The 20,037-nt window shown below is 34.2% G+C and overlaps 1 long non-coding RNA gene across 1 annotated transcript; it reads right to left on the bottom strand.

Moving 5' to 3' along the window:
* Positions 1-7,371: 7,371 nt before the first annotated feature.
* LOC133821145 (uncharacterized) lies at positions 7,372-8,880 on the bottom strand. Its single transcript, XR_009887337.1, has 3 exons — positions 8,811-8,880; positions 7,577-7,641; positions 7,372-7,459 (listed from the first exon to the last, which is right to left on the bottom strand). It is a non-coding gene; the product is annotated as an uncharacterized LOC133821145 (long non-coding RNA).
* Between the last annotated feature and the right edge of the window lie 11,157 nt (positions 8,881-20,037).

The following is a 20,037-nucleotide window of genomic DNA, read 5'->3' on the forward strand; positions in this document are numbered from 1 at the left end:
CAAACCACACTCCAAACCCCCTATACCTTAATAGAAACAAGCCTAATAAACACACAGAGACCTTACCTTGAATGATGAGTCCAACCTCCAGCTCTAAACCTCCTTCCCCCTTGATTTCCAAACTCTGAAATTACATAAAACCAGCCACCAACTTGCCTCAAATCACATTCATTATCTAAAATTTCAGACTTAAAACTTCGATATATCATAATCAAGATCTTACCTCTGAATATCCTTGATCTAAGCTTGCTTGACAACTTCAATCACCCTTAAATTCTTCTTCCAAAAGCTAAATTCAGTTTCTCCCTTTCTTCTTCTTAGGTTTGCTCTTCCTCTAGGTCCCCAATTTCAGCATAAACCCATTTCTCCAAGTGTTATACGTATATCATATTTTCCCTTCAGCTAATGATCATTTATCCTACCAAATGACTGTTCTACCCTTCCACTAATACCCCTTCCTAACTAAACCTCAAGGCCATACTTGTCTTTTCACCAGCTTTGCAATTCTACCACTTCCTTTAACCAATCTTGTTACTCTCTATGGTTACTAACAGCTACACAAGTTACCAAACCACCGGTTACCAATATCTCACGAGAACTAAATTGCAAAATCCCCAAAATACCCCTAGGCTCCTCCCGAGCCGAGTATAAAATCCCGTTGTGACTTTTGAGTTAACTAGCTCTCTAGGACCGTCTCGGCACGTGCATCGCATTAATATCACCACACCCACGTGGTACAAATCACATCACATAATTATCACACGTATGCCCTCAACGGGCTAGAATTATCACATACCGTAGTACACATAATCATGCATCTCAAATACTCAAATAGTCATATAACATGCTTAAAATCATAATCATGCGTCTTAATCATTAAATTCACGCATACTTCCCATTATGCCCTCCAGGCACGCTAATCAAGGCCCTTAAGCCTTATTAGCAAATTTGGGTCGTTACAATTATTGTAGGAGAATTCTATAAGTTTCAAATACTTACTCCACGATCCTTTGAAGTTTAGTACACAAGCGCGCAACATATCTTCTAAAATATGTATGGTACGCTCGGACTGACCGTCGGTCTGAGGATGAAATGTCGTGCTAAGACTTAGCTTGGTACCCATGAGTTGCTGCAAGCTTCCCCAAAATCTCGATGTAAACACCAATTCTCAATCTGATACTATGGTCTTAGGGACTCCATGCAATCGTACTATCTCTCGAACATAAATGTCTACATACTGGTCAGCAGTGTATGTAGTCTTGACAAGAAGGAAGTGAGCTTACTTGGTGAGTCTGTCTACCACAACCCAAGACGAGACATGTTGTTTATTTGTTCGTGGAAATCCTATCATGTAATCCATGGCTATATCTTCCCACTTCCATTTCGAAATACTAAGCAGTTGTAATAAGCGTGCAGGTATGTGATGTTCCTCTTTTACTTTCTAGCATACTAGGCATTTGGACACATATTCTGCTACATCTTTCTTCATTCCCAGCCACTAGTATAGTGGCTTAAGGTCGTGAGTCATCTTGGTCGACCCCGAGTGAACTGAGTATGGGGTAGTGTGTGCCTCTTCTAAAATTTTCATCTTCGTTCCATGGTCATTCGGCACACATACCCGGCCCTTATATTTGAAGAACCCCTGTTGTGATATAGCGAAATATGTGGTCTAGCCTTCTTTGACTGCAATTATATGATACTAACGTGTCATCATGCCCTTGTCTGATCTTTATATCTTCTAATAAACTCGACTGGATGGACAAGTTAGCTAGTTGACCAATGACTAGTTCTACTCTGGCATTAATCAGCTCTTGGGGAGGTGGCTTTTCCATTCCAGATAGCGCTGCTAGAGTTCCATAACTCTTCCAGCTTAACGCATCTGCAACTATGTTCACTTTTCCTAGGTGGTATAGGATTTCACAATCATAATCCTTTACTAGTTCTAACCACCCACGTTGCCTCATGTTGAGCTCTTTCTGAATGAAGAAATACTTTAAGCTCTTGTGGTCCGTGTAAATCTCACACCATTCTCCATAAAGATAGTGGCGCTAGTTTTTCAATGCGAAGACAACCGTTGCCAACTCCTTATCCTGCTTTGGATAGCGTTGCTTGTATTCCTTTAATTTCCTTGAGGCACTGGCTATCACTTTGTCATTTTGCCTCAGCACACAACCCAAACCTTGCTTCAATGCATCACAGTATACTACAAACTTGTCATTGGTGTCGGTACACAAAGTACTGGTGCTGAGCAAAACTTATCCTTGAGCCACTGGAAGCTCTCTTGACATCTTTCTGTCCATTTGAAATTTTGTTGTTTTCGGGTCAGGTTGGTAAGCGGAGTGGCTATCTTATAAAAGCATTCTACAAATCTCCGATAATAGCTTGCTAGCCTGAGAAAACTTCTAACTTCTGATTCATTCTTAGGTCTTTGCCAATCCTTCATAGCTTCTATCTTAGCTGGGTCTACTGCGACTCCATCTTTGGATACTATATGGCAGAGGAAAGCTACTTTCCAATGCAAAAATTCGAACTTCTTGAACATGGCGTAAAGTTGATGCTCCTTCAATCGCAGCATAGTTAGTCTGAAATGTTCCTCGTGCTCAACTTCATCCTTCGAGTACACAAAAATGTTGTCAATGACACTACGACGAATTTTTTCAAGTAATCCTTGAAGACCCAATTCATTAAATTCATAAATGCGGCTGGAGTGTTGGTAAGACCAAAAGACATAACTAGAAACTCATAATGTCCATATCAATTTCAAGAAGTTGTCTTTGGTATATCCTCTTCCCGTACCTTGAGCTGGTGATAACCTGATCATAGATCAATCTTAGAAAACACGGTTGCTCCACAGAGTTGATCAAATAAGTCGTCAATCCGGGGTAGTGGGTACTTATTCTTAATTGTCACCTTGTTCAGCTCGTGGTAATCTATACAAATTTGCATGCTTCTACCCTTTTTCTTCACAAATAAAACCGGTGCTCCCCATGGCGAATGGCTTCGTCTAATGAAACCCAAGTCTAAGAGTTCTTGTAACTGCATTTTGAACTCATTGAGTTTGGTAGATGCCATCTGGTATGGTGCCTTTAAGATAGGCTCAGTTCCCGCTACTAGTTCGATTGTATAGTCAATTTCCTGAGTAGGCGGTAACCCTGGTAAGTCATCGGGAAATATCTCTGGAAATTCCTTTATAATGCAGACATCTCCAACCTTTAGTCGTGTTTCTTTTTCCACATCCGTCATGCTTGTTAAGAATGTGTGACATCCTTTCTCTATCATCCTCTGAGCTTTGAGAGATGAGATAAGTGGTGTTCGTAGTCCTGAAACCTTTCCCATAAAACATGTTTTATGACCGTCGAGAGTTTCGAATGTCACTTGCTTATGTCTACAATTGATGGTCGCGCCATGCTTTGCTAGCCAATCCATGCCCAATATTACGTCGAAGTCTTTGATTTCTATCTCTATCAGGTCTCCTCTAGTTCTATCTCCTCGATTTTGATCGGTATGCCTTATATTATTCATGATGATAGAACTACTTCGTCCAAAGGCAACTCCGTTACAAACCTAGTTCTAAATCTTTCACAAGGTTTGTCTAACTTCTCTATCATTCCTAACAAGATATACGAGTGTGTTGCTCTGGAATCAAACAATATTGGTCGTATACTATTGAAGATAGGAAGCTAACCTGGAACCATCTTGATGTCCCTCTTTTCTTCTTGTTTGACCTGTGGACATTCCTTTTTCTGATGACCTTCCTGGCCATAATTGTAACAACCTTTGGTGTTCACACAACACTCCTCAAGACGTCTTTTCTGGCACTTGGAGCACTGCGGGTATTCTACATAACCCAACCTATTACTTCCATTATTTGTCTGTGATCTTTTGTCATTGTTGGTCTGCTTACTATCAGGATGCTTCCTTTTCTAGCCTTTATTGTTGTGCTAGTGGTTGTTGTTGTGGTTCCGACAATTCTGTGTCTGATTCTGCTGCTTAGGTTCAAACTTGCTGATCTCCTCCTTACTAACATTTGCCTAAAGCCTTTCCACCACTATAGCCATTTCTAGCGCCTCGGTGTAAGAAGTGGTTCCAGGGTTTGCAAGCTTGACTCCTAGCTCAATCTTGGGTCTGAGTCCCCTAGTGAACTTGGTAACCCTTAAGAAATCAGTTGGGACCAACTCTGGTGCAAACTTGGCTAGTCGATTGAATTGTCGAGTGTACTCGACTAATGTCAGATTGCCATGCTTCAGACTGGCAAACTCCTCCACCCTGGTAACAATAATAGCCAAGTTGTAATACTTTTTGTGAAACAGCTCCACAAATCTTGTCCAGGTCATGGTGTCAACATCATGAGTTTTCTGTACTAAATCCCACCAGATTCTAGCCTCCTTCGTTAGAGGAGAAGAAACGCAGGATATATGATTTTCATTGCCTAGGTTCATGTGTGCAAGTATCGGCTCTACATTCCTTAGCCATTTTTCTGCCTCGAAGGGGTCTGTGGTCCCTTCAAAGTTTGGAGCGTGGTGCTTACGAAAACGCTTGTAGATTGGCTCTATGTACTGAGCTTGATAAAATGCATAATTTAACACCGGCCATCTGCCATATGGACCTACTTGCTGGGGTGTTTGATCCGTTGGCTGCGGTTGCGGCTATGGCTGACTGTAATGTTGCGGCTGAGGTTATTGTCGTTATTGCTGTAGCAGTTCTTCCACTTGTTGATTTACACAGACAATCTCGGCAGTGTTGTCCATAGAAGGTGGTGCATTTCTATTGGCAGCAGCAGTAGTAGTAGTACGCGTTCCCCTTCTTCGGACTAGAGGGGCTTCATTAGTCTTGTTGGCGGCGCTGGGGGCATTACCATTTCTGCGTGCAGACCTTCTTAGCGACATCTTCAACAAAGTTCTAGTAGTCAAGAAAAACATGTTAGAACTTACCATCTTTATTATTTTCTAAGTTTGTTTCTAACCATCTTATTTGACTTAATTCTCAGGCTCGAAACTCATCGATGTTCCAAAGTTAACCATATTGAGGGAGGGCTGGGATCAGTAAAATCGTTCCCACTACTATGGCCCTGTAAACTCTCAATACATAACCTGCTCCATTGATTTGTATCCACCCTCACTGAACTCATTCATTAGTCATTTAATGTATTATTTATTATGATTGTAAAAAAAATCAAACTCATACATGTCATTCAAAAATAACAATTTTATTCATTTGGGAAAAAAAAATTCACTAAGTACAAACATAAATTCATTAAAAATAAATAAATAAACTAAACTAAAAAAATAACTAGGGTAAATCTAAAAAACAGGATATTCTACATCTGACCATTCATCTAACATATCATCATCTATTTCTTCAAAATCATCATTTCTATGGGCCTCGAAACTACCTTGGGGAATTTTCATTAAGATATTATGCTTTTGTTCATCAATGAATTGAAATTCAAACTTATAGGTGAACCTTAGTATAAGGAAATAATATCTCATGGTTATCGGTAAATCATCTTCATCATCTATAGTCTCCCATAATTCTTCAAATGTTGAAATTACAGAAGGAAAATCTTTAAAAAGCCTAATTACTTGGGCATATTGTTCTGTGGCTCTCATCATAATTTGCATATTGATTTGAAGGTGAACTATCTCTTCGTGAGAAACAAGATCAATCTTTGAATGATTCTTTCTAGCACTCCTATTGTATTCCTTGGCTCTCTAATCCTTTTCAATGCCTTAATGGCTCACATATCTTGATAGGTCAAAGCTCCATTCATTATTAACTGAAAACATAATGCCTAAAATGTTAGCTATGAACATAAACATATTATTCATAACATAAACACTTACATTGGCGGTTAGATCCAGAGCTTGTGCATATGTATCAAGGAGAACTTCATGCACCTTAACTATGGGGCTCTGATACCAACTGTAATGACCCGACTAATTCTAGATCTCGGACCATTAAAAACTACCATTTTGGAATACATTCAAGAATTAATAGAACTTTATTAAAACTTTGAAATACGGTACGAAATACAAAATATGGTGTGAGATCCCATTGTTATTTATATAAAAACATAAACATAATCATAATCTTTGATTAATTGTTCAAAAACTATGTGCGAAAATACATAAGAACATAAATTAAAAGACTTGAAATAACTTCATCCTCGATCTTGCAGCAGTCCATTCAATCAGTCCATCCCCAATACACATGCCAAGATGCCACGAATCAATCTCGCCTTCCAAGTTTATTTTCCTACACTATCTAAAATAAAAGGAATGATCCTAATGCCTAGCAAGGAAAATCTTCTAACAACATATATCATACATCATAAGACTATATCACAAAACATATACTATAAAACATACACTACAAGAAAAAATAATTTTTATAACACTTAAAAACTGCTAACCGAAAGTATTTATAACGCTTCTAAAAACACTGACGTAGCCCCTATTATTAAAAGTCGAGACTTTTCCATAACATTTTTAAAGTGTTATTTTCAATGTTACAATAAACTATTTAATAACACTTCTTTAGTAGTTATATTATTAAATTAATAATAATTAATTCCTATAACTACTTATTAATTTATAGTACATATTAAGCAGTTTTTTCATAACACTTTTAAGGTATTATGTATGATATTATAATAGACCATTTTATAACATTTTAGAATTGTTAAATTACATAAATTATAACATTTTGTTGCTCTTGTAATATATATAAAATTATAAGTGTTTTAGAAACTCAAATAATACCATTAATATGTTATTTTATTAATTGATCAACAAATGTAAAATTAATCATATCTCACAAACTATGAAAATTATAACATTAAACATTTACTAATTCAAATCTGGTACAATATTCAATTCAAACCATAACTATCACTACTTAATAAAATTCTTAGGTGAATTTTTCAAATATACACAAGACATAACAAACTACTAGACCTCCACATGTTTACTTAAAAAGTGAACAACAAAACATAATCAAAAGACAAAAAAAAGTTTGAAGATAGGTCCCACCCAATCCATGATTCATTATGCTCTTCTTTCCATTGTGGAATCTGTTTGTTCAACTACATAATCTGCAATGCCAGTTAGTAAAGATGAGTTCAACAGAAAAAGAGAATACAAGTAATATATAATATACATTAATGGTAAAAAAAATTCATGAACTAAACAAAGAAAATCTTAATAATATACATGAGACATGCTAAGTTGTTGTAAGATACATTTCTGCACATATTTGGTCATTTCAAAGTTGTAAAACTGAGTTCATGTGAGTTTTTCTATCATGTAGACCACATTACAAGAAAAGATAAAGAAACGAAATTTTGTGAAAAGTGAACTCACTGTACAATATGGCTAAGGAAGTTGAGCAATATCACTTGATATATTGTTGTGTTCAAATCTCTTGTGAAAATAAGAGTCAATAATTAGAGAACAAAGACCTATGAAAAACCATTAGCAAAACCTGATAAACTTGAGGGCGAATGCTTGACACAAACATAAATAATGGCTTGTGCCATTCAATGTTGAGAAACAACCCCCCCAAAAAAAAAACTTACAATGAAAGCAAGTTCTGAAACTAAGTTCTTGAGGTCTTGAACCAGTAAAGTTGTTTGAAAGATCTCTACAATCCAAAACACATAAAATAAGGATTACATCAAAATAAAGAAACTTCCAAAATTTCCAAATACCAAACTCTTAATAACTCATATATTCAAAGGAAAATAAAAGGAAATCTTTACTAATTCACTCTTTATCTACTTTTTACTGCTATAAGACATAGTATAAAAAAAATTATAAGAAAATAAGCCATGCAACCTTATAAGAAAGGGACCAAAATTAATAAAATACTATGAAAACTTATAAGAAATTAATATATCTGACATTTCTAGTTCATATATATGCCTTCCCAAATGCAATAATAAATCTGCAATATGATTTATAGCTCAAATAAAAATAACAAAACAGAGAGTATGTAGTTGTATTGTTTTTCCATAGTTAAGAGTCGCAACAGTTCAATCAAGCAATATTGCACTCTAACAAAAGAATTTCCACGAAAGGAATATAGAATCTGCAGTTCAAGTATAAGTGTGATAATCTATGCTTTTCTAAGGCTTTCATATATTGCTAAGTGGTATGATTCTTACTTCTTAAGCTAAAAAGATTATGTTCTCATTTCTTAAATCAAGTTTGTTTCTAGCTAGCTTTATCCAATTTGGTGCGATATGGTTGAAGAACTTTTGGCAATTATTTATATCCAAATCAATATGTTATGTAGTTTAATCACAAGTTGAGACACAAATCCATCAGAAAGAAATTTTATATATGCCTTTGTAGTGGAAACTGCAACCTATCACAAAATCTTAGAATGCATCTATAAAAGATTTTGACTTTACAGGCTGTATAGCCAAAAAAATATACTACTGAACCAAATAATATTGTATAGGAACTAGAATTAAATACACAAGGTACTATAAGAGAAAAGACAAACAGATGAAAATTCAGGAAAAGAATAGATAGACAGTTGCAGAATGGAAAATCTCTTAACCAAGAGTAATAACCAAAGAGTGAGACTTTTTTTTTCTTTCCCTTACTAATATGTTATTCTAGAACTGAGTATCTAAACTTATAAAGTATGTGTCTACCAATTTTAGGATATTTAAAAGCTCAACATTACTATTTTTAGATTTATGATACCTAAAGAACTATATCGATACATAAAGATTAATGAAAATGAAAATAAGATTAAGCAGCATAATTCTAAAGCACAACACAAGACTTTCTTCTTTATACCTTGACAAAGGCTGATGAAAGTCGTCTTTTTGTTGGAGGTTCATCTTCTGGCTCGGTATTATGAGCCTATTAAAAAAGAAAAGGCCAAGAAGTACTGATATTTCCACAAACAAACAGATAAATTCAGAGGTGAAAGGGAGAAAATTAGAGAGAAAAAACATTGGGTTACAACATACAATATACATGAGTTTTCAGCATCATTCTCCAAACTTTTAGAAACCCAAGTTTACAAGTTTTTAATTCAAAATCACACAAAATTGTGGCTATATTATGAATATGTGCCATATTATACCAAAGTAGAACTTAAATTTTAATCTATTCCACAATAAAAAATCACAATCATTAGCAGTGAAAATAAAACTAAGCAACTTCTATTAAGGAAACATGGGGACTGGATTATAAACTATTCTATTGTTAAAAAAATCATTAAAATCATGTAATTAAACATAATATAATGGAAATTGTGGATCTGGCTAGTCCTCCACAAAATAGTTGCAGTAATGGAAATTAATCTCTGATATCAATATTTATTAAAGAAGAAAAAAAATAGCAAGTGGTCTAAAAAAAATAAAGAAAAAACACATAAATTAGCATACCTAAAAAAGAATTGCATGCCAAGCTTGCAAGTGGCATACCTATTGGTGCACTCAAAGAAATGGCTACAAAAGCACCTATGGAGTAGACAACATAAGACTTATAATTTACACATAATTGTAAATTCCATTATAAAAATTCCAAAATTATATTCATTGAAAATAAATAATTAGACAACAGTACATGAAAATGGAAAGTCCCTAGTGTATGTTTATGATTTTTTATTTTAGGATAAGAAGCAAGTTATATTCAAGCAAAAATTAGTGAAGCTATAACATAAGACATTATTAAAATAAAAAGCTTTAACGCATTACAGAAGGATACTCATAAAATTATGGGGGCCTTCGTATAATATTAGAAAAGTAAAACCCAATATCAATTAATCATTGTGAACATGTCCATTATATTTAAGTTTAAAAAGAAATGAACATGCAAAAGAAAAAGTCTCAATGATTCATCAAACCTCTTAGTAACGACAAGATCATAAATACATGAAAATTCTAGCCATGAACAAGGTGAACATTAAAACTTCCTCAATAAAGCAAGAAACATTCCAAACAGGGGAAAATCGAATATTAAACGAAATGCAACAACAATAAGAATTGAGTGTAATATTTCAGAAAATAAGTTTCAACATGATCGCCAACTTAATTATTATGTTCTAACCAAAAGAGAGCCAAATTTTGATAAGACTATATATCTAATGGTGGATACATACTTGTATCAACCAAAATATAATTTAATTGTTTATAAAGCTAGCAAGAACTATACATCAAAGAGTAGCTCACTTATTTCAAACATACTTTTGAGTAACTTAATTCATACCAAGAACTATGCATAGTCTTCTTATTCTATTTTTAAAATTTAAGTAACATTTTTTTTTAGTTGATTGCTGATTATATAGTGTTTCTAATGTGTTGTTATGTACATGGTGACTAATTTCTGCTTAAACCAGTAAGATAAACTGTAGAAAAAAGCTTCTTTCTTTAAGGGCTTTTGGTTATTCTAATGTTAAAAGAATTATTTCTGCAAAAAATGTCAAAAAGAATAGAATTTCAAGAATAAACTACATTTATTAAGTGGCTTGGTTCCATTTACAAGAAAATGATTTCTATTTAGTTATTGGTGATGATATTTACTTATATTTCTACATTTTCTGCAATTTATAAGTTTTATCTACTTATCTAATGTTGGGGTTTTATGCCCTAATTAAAACTCAAATTCTTTGTAATCTCATTTTATTATCAATAAAAGAATAGAAATCATTTTTTGACTTGGTCAATCACTTTGCGCACATGTTTTATTTTCATGATTATTTATTTAATATAATCTTCTATTAAATCCCGAGCATATAGCTAATCTTATTTATAGTGACGTAATCACAGTGGAATATAAATATGATTATATGTTCAAAAATAAGTTAGTCCTAAGATTAGTCAGTGCACCGGATTTACACTGACTTGCCAATCTACGATATGATCTACTTACACATTACAGTGTTATGTTCTTTCCAGAACATTAGCAAAGTAGATAAGATCGGATGTATTTGTTACATCGGACAGGACCGATATTGACAGTTGATAAGATAAGTAAACATACCGTTATTATCTATTCTAGTCATATCATATAGTTGACCATAGGTCAATTCAATCTCAATTCTGAGTGGTTAGTATTCAAACTGATTGTATTATTTGAGTTCTTTGACTTGTTCGTTACCAGCTTACCCTACGGACTAGCCCATACTTACATCTTGGGAACTCGATAGTATAATTGAGTGGGAGTATTAATCATAGATATGAACATCTATAGCTTCTGATGAAGAAGTGAAACGATGGTTTCCTTTTAGTTTGGTTCAAGGTGTTAAATGATAGAGATCTCATTTCAGTAATTAAATTAGTTTACTGAAATATCATTTACAAGGAACTAAGTGTTTTAAGGATAAAATACAATGAGGGGTAAAACGGTATTTTAGTCCTATCTCATTGTAGACCGTCTATAGAGGATTGAGTGACAATTATGGTTGTAACAATGGATAATTAATAGCGTATCTATATTTGTTATAGAGCGTTCTATGAATTCAAGAGTGCAATTCCAAGTCTATAGTGGAGTCACGAGGAATTAATAAGTTAGTAAATTTATTTGTTAGATTTATGATAACTTATTGGAGCTTGATTTCATAGGCCCATGGTCCCCATTGTACCTTGGATAAAATCATCTAGATAGTCTCAATTAATTGATTTAATCATCAATTAGAATTATCAAAGTTGACCAGGTCAATTTTGGATAGTTTCATAGAGTTGTGTAATTTTGAGAAGAAAAGAGAAATTATGGCAGATTTATTAATTAAGATAAATTGGTATCTAAATTAATAAATAAATTTAAATCAAGGTTAAAATTATAAATAATTAATTTGATAAAGGATTTAAATAATTATTTAATTAATTAAATCAATAGAAAATAATACAAGACTTGATTTTAAGTCCAATGGGCTTATAATCAAATGGGAAATTTCACGGGCCTATAGCCCATGATAATTTCGACCTAGGGCTTAAAAATGGCTGTTATTTTATTGATTTTTTAATTAAATTAAATGGCCTAATTGAGTCTATAAAAGGAGTGCTTATAGAGAAGTTAAGAAAGGGTTTTTGATAAGTCAGATTTTCTGATAGTTTTATATTCTCTCTAAACACAAGTCCTTTTCTAAGCCTCTTTGTATTTTCTCTTCTTCTCTCTATATCTTTCTCATGTGTTGAGAATTGCCCACACTAGTCTAGGTGGTTCTAAGGATACATTGGAAGATCGTGAAGAAAATAGAAGATCGGTTCAGTTTCTTGGTAATACTCTGCGACAGAGAGGATAAAAGAGTTAGAGAAACTGAAGGAATGACTCTTTAATTCCGCTGCGTATACTGTAAGTATTCTATTATTTGTTTCTCTTTGAATTCAATTTTAGGAACATGTTTTAGGCTATCTCGTATTAATTTGTTTAATATTAGATATACATAAAAAATAAATAAAGATCCTGTATAAGTTTTTCCAACAACTGGCGTCAGAGCCTTTGGTAATCTTTATTTTCATGCATGAACATGTTTAAAATTGGATTATTTGATATGTTTGAATAATTGGATGGTTTTTCATGTTTTTATGAACATATTGATTTTATGTGAATTTTAGCAATTTTTAGGTTATTTTGTTGTGTTTTCTATGCTCTTAATTTTTATATATGCTTTATTTTGTGTAAAACATGGTAAAAATTAATTAGAAAATGGTTTTGGTTTGAAAAATTGCTTAAAAAAAATTTTGGAAAATTTTTGGCCTGGCTACCCATGCGCGCGCGCACGCCCGCGCGCCTCCGCGCGCCACCCGCGCGCACGCGCGCACGCCTCCGCGCACACGCCCGCGCGCCTCCACGCGCCACCCGCGCGCACGCCCACGCGCCTCCGCACGCCACCCGCGCGCACGCCCGCGCGTGCGCACACCAGCCACCATCGATGAACAGTACCCCGTGAACAGTGCCACGGGTACTATTCATCAATTTTTAATTTTTTTTTTTAATTTTTTGAAAAATAAATAAAATTAAAATTGTGAAAATTTATTATGTATAATCAAAACTAAAAATATCTTTTTTGTTTTATCATTTAAATTTTTTAAAATAAAGATATTTTTGTTAGTTGATTTTAATAATTAGATATTTTCTACAAATAATCAAATTCAAATTTGAAATTAGACTAACAACTTAATTTTAAATCTTTTAATATATTAAAATATTAGAATTATGATATCAGATATTTAAGATATTTTCATTTAAATTCTTGATATTTTTATTAAATCTTTATTTGAAAATATAAATATCTTTTTATTCTATAGTTTTAATATTTAAATTATTTGAAATTTGAACATTGTTAGTTAGATATTTTTATGGATATTTGAATTTGTTTAACTATTTGAGATGTTTTAGGGTTGTTATAACTATTTGTATTTTATTATTTTTTAAATGGTTAAAATATTAGATAATAGTTGTAACAACACAAGATATTTTTGGAAAATAGTTAAGATATTGATTTTAAATTTTAAAATTGGTTAAATTTTGAAAAATATCATATTTTTTTTCAGCCAATTAATAAAATATTTTTTGTAATAAATGTGATTTAAATTAACTTTGGTTAATTGTTGATAAATCCTATTTAAATTAAATTAATATTTTTTTTTCAAATTAACCTAAAACCAAGTTGATTGTTGATAAATGAAATTTAAATTAACTATTGTTAATTATTGATAAATTTCATTTAAATTGACTTATTTTTGTAAAAATTTAATTAATTTGAATTTTTTTTTGATAAATTCTAGATAATTAATTGTGGTATTTTTGCAAATGAAATAAATTGTGGTATTTTTGCATAAATTCATAGTATTGCTCATATAGTAACATGATTAGGCCCATCCAATTATAACATGTCTGTTTGCACTATATGTGGTATTTTTGCAATTGGGCTTAGATGCATATAGTGGACCATATGTTTGTTAGATATATGGTATTTTGCCAAATAAAATATTCATAAAATTATAGGTTTTATTTGGGCCCATTAGAAAATGTAAAGTTTAAATTCCTCTCTTGTGGGTGATTCCACTTGTGAAGACCCATTTGCTTTGCATGACTATAGTGGGCCTAATCAATTAATAACAATTAATAAAACGAAGGTTTAAATTCCTGTCTTTTGGACCTTGTATGGAAGATAGGGGGCCTTTGTAGTGGGAACGACATACTGGACCCAGCCCTCCTCCATACAAGCCCAATTGTTAAGGCCCATTTACCTGAGTTAGACTTAATTGTATAGGTTCATTATATTAGTTAAACCTAAATATTGATTAGCAACAAATTAATTCTAAATTAATTGAATTTGTTTCAATGTGACACTTTAGAATTAATAAGAAATTATAGGACTTTGGTTTTAAAAATTTTAATCTGTTTAATTTTTTTTTGGAAAACCATAGTCATTAATTTTCTAAAAATAAATAATAAAAATACTAATTTTAATTTTATAATGAGCTTATTTTAAGAATTTTATTCGATCTCCACCGTTGGTTTAACATAGTCAATAGCTTAATGGGGCCTCGAGGCGCTTTGATTCGTCCCCCTACGGAAGGTGTTCATTAGTTATTTTGACAAGGTTAGATTTCGAAAGATAGATAATTATAGGTCAAATTCTACTAGACTCACCCCTACGGTGACTACTAGGACTAAATCTATGATTATTGAAACCGTGGGTCTAGCTCATAAAATAAGAAATTTTGTTTTCTTATTTTGATCGAATAGTAGGTTGTTAATAATGGTGTCCATTATTAAATGAGTTTACAACTCTATTTAACTAGTGGTATTTTTGACTCTCGCCAACCGGGACAAGGATATCATAGATTAGTTAAAATCCTAAAGAAATAGAGATATGATTGTTTTTGGTATTTTTTCTCATATCTTCATATTTTTGGTATATGTTGTGCTATTTCTTGAAATTTGTGTGATTAGAAGTTTTATTGAGCAAATGTGATTGATTTCTACTTTATTGATAATTTGTAGTTTTAAGTTAAGTAGTGTCTACTCCCATCCTTTCTCAACTTTCGATGGAGAAACTCACCGGAGAAAACTTCCATAATTGGAAGCAAAATATCAACATAAAGTTGATTGGTGACAACTCCGAGTTCGTCATGATTGAGGAATCCCTAGAACGAGCATCGTCTCCGCACGTTCTTGATAGCATCGTAAATGCTTGGATAACACCGTCTCCACACGAACATGATGGAACCGTGAATTCTCGGATGGCACTGTGTCTGCACGTTCGTGATCAACTCAACTATGGTCTGACGCAACTCATGAACGAGCTTCAGATTATTGAACCTATCATGGGTGGACCTAGTAAAGGAGGTGAAAATAAGACCACTGATGTTGCTGCTCAACTAGCTAAGGCTGAAGCTAACCAAGCTTCGTCTTCGAAAGCTGGAAACAAGAGGAAAGGTGGACAAATAAACAACCCCAAGCCTGCAAAGGCTGCAAAGACGAGTGCACAACCACGTGCACAGGCGCCTAAGGGGAAGAACATGAAAAACAAGAAAGGTAAAGATAAATGTTTTCACTGCAAAGAGAAGGGGCATTGGAAACGAGATTGCCCCAAGTTTCTAGCAGCTAAAAACAAAGGTAATGATTATAGTTCATTTATCTTGGAAACATGTGTTTTAGAGAATGATAACTCCGTTTGGATTATTGATTCTGGATCTACTAACCATGTTTGTAACTCTTTACAGCTTCTTGAATCGTGGGAGAAAGTGAACGAAGGCGGCTTAAAGCTTAGAGTTGGGAACGGAGCGTTCATTGCGGTCCAAGCTAGAGGAAGAGCTCGTCTGAAGTTCGGAAATAAATTTTTAATTTTAAAAGATGTATTTTTTATTCCGGATTTTAGTAGAAATTTAATTTCAGTTTCCATGTTGCAATTAGAACGATTTGTTATGACTTTCACAAGTTTTAATATATCTATTTCTTTCAATGGATCACAATTGTGTATTGCATGTTTGGAAAACGGGCTTTATATTCTGCGACCTAACGAACCCCTCGCTCTTAACAATGATTTATTTAGAGTAGCTAAACCTAGGACCAATAAACGTCAAAAGACCGATAACAATAATATGACGTATTTATGGCACTTGAGACTAGGTCACATTGGCTATGATAGGATTCAAAGACTTACAAAGGACGGACCTTTGAGGGAACTCACCTTAGGTGAATTACATGTCTGTGAATCTTGTCTAGAAGGCAAACTGACCAAGCGTCCATTCTCTGCAAAGGGTGATAGGGCCAAAGAACCACTTGGTCTTGTGCATTCAGATGTTTGTGGACCTTTGAATATACAAGCCAGGGGTGGTTTTGAGTATTTCGTCACTTTCATTGATGATTACTCTAGATACTCATGTCTTTACCTAATGCATAGGAAATCAGAAACATTTTCAAAGTTTCAGGAATTCCTAGCAATGGCTCAGAACCAATTAGGTAAAAGGTTAAAGATCTTGCGATTTGATAGGGGTGGGGAATATTTGGATATGCAGTTCCAAGATCATTTAACTGAACTTGGGATTTTATCACAACTTACTGCCCCAGGTACTCCGCAACAAAATGGTGTAGCGGAACGCCGAAACATAACTTTATTGGAAATGGTTAGATGCATGCTTAGTTACTCAACTCTACCAACTTCGCTCTGGGGACATGCAATTGAAACCGCAAATGACATTCTCAATGTCGTGCCATCAAAATCAATCCCCAAAACACCTTTAGAACACTGGAATGGTCGTGAACCTAGTTTACGCCATTATAGAATCTGGGGGTGTCCCGCTCACGTCCTGAGGAAAAAGGAGGGAAAGCTAGAACCGCGAACTGAAGTTTGCATGTTTGTTGGCTATCCTAAAGGTACTCGGGGTGGACTTTTCTACAGTCATTCAGAAAAGAAAGTGTTTACTTCTACAAATGCTACTTTTCTAGAAAATGACTATGTCCAGAACTTTAAACCTCGCAGCAAAGTAGTATTAGAGGAGATGGTTAAAGAATTGACTCCAACCAATGTTCCATCGTCATCAACGCGTGTTGATGATGAAATTCCCACTCTTCATGTACAACCGACGCAAGTCGATTTAAATGAAGAAAGTACCACTGTTCCTGAGCAAATAGTCACGGAGCCTCGTCGTAGTGGGAGGGTTTCTAGAAACCCAGTTCGCTATGGTTTGGATGGTGAAGCCAATATGGTTGTTGGTGACACTAGTGATGATGATCCATTGTCTTTCAAACAGGCAATGGCTAGCCCTGAAAAGGAACTATGGCTTGAAGCCATGAAACAGGAAATGGAGTCTATGTACTCAAATTCCATCTGGGATCTTGTGGAAGCACCTAGTGACTTTAGGGCCATTGGGTGCAAGTGGATCTACAAGAAGAAACGAGGTGTTGATGGAAATATCGAGACTTATAAAGCTCGATTAGTGGCAAAGGGTTATACCCAAAGAGAAGGCGTGGACTATGAGGAAACTTTTAGTCCGGTAGCCATGCTCAAATCCATTCGCATCCTCCTATACATAGCAGCCGCTCTCGACTATGAGATTTGGCAAATGGACGTCAAGACAGCTTTTCTTAATGGAAAGCTTGACGAGGTCATTTATATGGATCAGCCAGAAGGATTTAAAGTATCTGGACAAGAAGGAAAAGTTTGTAAGTTAAATAGGTCCATCTATGGACTTAAGCAAGCTTCTCGTTCCTGGAATCTTAGGTTTGATGAAATAATCAAAACCTATGGCTTTGAACAAAATATTGATGAGCCCTGTGTTTACCAACTAAAGGCAAATCAAATAGTGATATTCCTGGTTCTTTATGTAGATGATATCTTACTCATTGGAAACAATGTTAAGAAATTATCAGATGTGAAGAATTGGCTGAGCACTCAATTCCAGATGAAGGATTTGGGTGAAGCAAGTTATGTTCTAGGTATCCAGATCATCAGGGATAGAAAGAACAAACTTTTAGCTCTATCTCAAGCAGCTTACATTGATAAAGTGCTTGAACGTTTCTCAATGACAAATTCCAAGAAAGGGCGTCTACCGTCCCGCCATGGAATTCATCTTTCAAAGAAGCAGTCTCCCCAGACTCCTGAAGAGGAAGATGCAATGAGAAAAGTTCCTTACGCATCTGCAGTTGGAAGTCTGATGTATGCCATGTTGTGTACTAGACCAGATATATGCTATGCAGTGGGAGTAGTGAGCAGGTATCAGTCAAACCCAGGACCGGAACATTGGATAGCAGTTAAGCATATCCTGAAGTATTTGAGACGGACTAGGGATTATATGTTAGTCTACAAGGGTGGTGTTCTAAACCCTGTAGGCTACACCGATTCAGATTTTCAGACTGATGTCGATGACAGAAAGTCTACTTCTGGAATGGTGTTTACTCTTGGGGGTGGAGCTATGATTTGGAGAAGCGTAAAGCAGTCTGCAATCTCAGATTCCACCATGGAGGCTGAGTACATAGCCGCGTCAGAAGCAGCTAAGGAAATAGTCTGGCTAAAGAAGTTCTATTCGGATCTTGGTGTTATTCCAGAAATGGATAAACCGCTTGTGTTGTTTTGTAACAATACAGGAGCGATAGCCAACTCAAAAGAACCTCGAAGTCACAAGAGGAGTAAGCATATAGAAAGGAAGTATCACATTATTCGAGAATATGTGGCTAGGGGAGATGTGAAGGTTATGAAGATTGCAACTGAAGACAATCTTGCGGATCCGTTTACAAAGACACTACCAGAAGCTACATTTGATAAGCATATCAAGGAGATGGGATTAGTAGAATTAAGGCATTAGTTTCAATTAGTGCAAGTGGGAGTTTGTTGGGGTTTTATGCCCTAATTAAAACCCAAATTCTTTGTAATCTCATTTTATTATCAATAAAAGAATAGAAATCATTTTTTGACTTGGTCAATCACTTTGCTCACATGTTTTATTTTCATGATTATTTATTTAATATAAACTTCTATTAAATCCCGAGCATATAGCTAATCTTATTTATAGTGACGTAATCACAGTGGAATATAAATATGATTATATGTTCAAAAATAAGTTAGTCCTAAGATTAGTCAGTGCACCGGATTTACACTGACTTGCCAATCTACGATATGATCTACTTACACATTACAGTGTTATGTTCTTTCCAGAACATTAGCAAAGTAGATAAGATCGGATGTATTTGTTACATCGGACAGGACCGATATTGACAGTTGATAAGATAAGTAAACATACCGTTATTATCTATTCTAGTCATATCATATAGTTGACCATAGGTCAATTCAATCTCAATTCTGAGTGGTTAGTATTCAAACTGATTGTATTATTTGAGTTCTTTGACTTGTTCGTTACCAGCTTACCCTACGGACTAGCCCATACTTACATCTTGGGAACTCAGTAGTATAATTGAGTGGGAGTATTAATCATAGATATGAACATCTATAGCTTCTGATGAAGAAGTGAAACGATGGTTTCCTTTTAGTTTGGTTCAAGGTGTTAAATGATAGAGATCTCATTTCAGTAATTAAATTAGTTTACTGAAATATCATTTACAAGGAACTAAGTGTTTTAAGGATAAAATACAATGAGGGGTAAAACGGTATTTTAGTCCTATCTCATTGTAGACCGTCTATAGAGGATTGAGTGACAATTATGGTTGTAACAATGGATAATTAATAGCGTATCTATATTTGTTATAGAGCGTTCTATGAATTCAAGAGTGCAATTCCAAGTCTATAGTGGAGTCACGAGGAATTAATAAGTTAGTAAATTTATTTGTTAGATTTATGATAACTTATTGGAGCTTGATTTCATAGGCCCATGGTCCCCATTGTACCTTGGATAAAATCATCTAGATAGTCTCAATTAATTGATTTAATCATCAATTAGAATTATCAAAGTTGACCAGGTCAATTTTGGATAGTTTCATAGAGTTGTGTAATTTTGAGAAGAAAAGAGAAATTATGGCAGATTTATTAATTAAGATAAATTGGTATCTAAATTAATAAATAAATTTAAATCAAGGTTAAAATTATAAATAATTAATTTGATAAAGGATT

Source organism: Humulus lupulus, chromosome 3 (genome assembly GCF_963169125.1).
Source record: "Humulus lupulus chromosome 3, drHumLupu1.1, whole genome shotgun sequence".
Taxonomy (NCBI): Eukaryota; Viridiplantae; Streptophyta; class Magnoliopsida; order Rosales; family Cannabaceae; genus Humulus; species Humulus lupulus.